Source organism: Pteropus vampyrus, unplaced genomic scaffold (assembly GCF_000151845.1).
Source record: "Pteropus vampyrus isolate Shadow unplaced genomic scaffold, Pvam_2.0 Scaffold488, whole genome shotgun sequence".
NCBI classification, from domain to species: domain Eukaryota; kingdom Metazoa; phylum Chordata; class Mammalia; order Chiroptera; family Pteropodidae; genus Pteropus; species Pteropus vampyrus.
Genome location: NW_011889269.1, coordinates 654,957 through 655,255, shown reverse-complemented (window position 1 = coordinate 655,255; position 299 = coordinate 654,957).

Genomic DNA, 299 nt, shown 5'->3' with positions numbered 1-299 from the left:
ATTTAGATCTTTATTTCTATAAATGGCTTCCAGTTACTGTCTCATGTCCTTTTATTTCACCATGCAGGACTCCCTTGACCATTTTTTGAAGGGCAAGCCTAGTCACAAATTCTCAGCTTTTTTTCATCTGAGAATGTTTTAATTTCTCCCTCACTTTTTTGACAGTTTTGCTGAATCTAGGATTCTTGGTTTACAGGTTTTTTTCTTTTAGCACTTTGAATATATTGGCCCACTGTCTTCTGGCCTCCAAAGTTTCTGCTGAGAAATTTGCTGATCTTATTGGGGATTTTGTTGAGGAT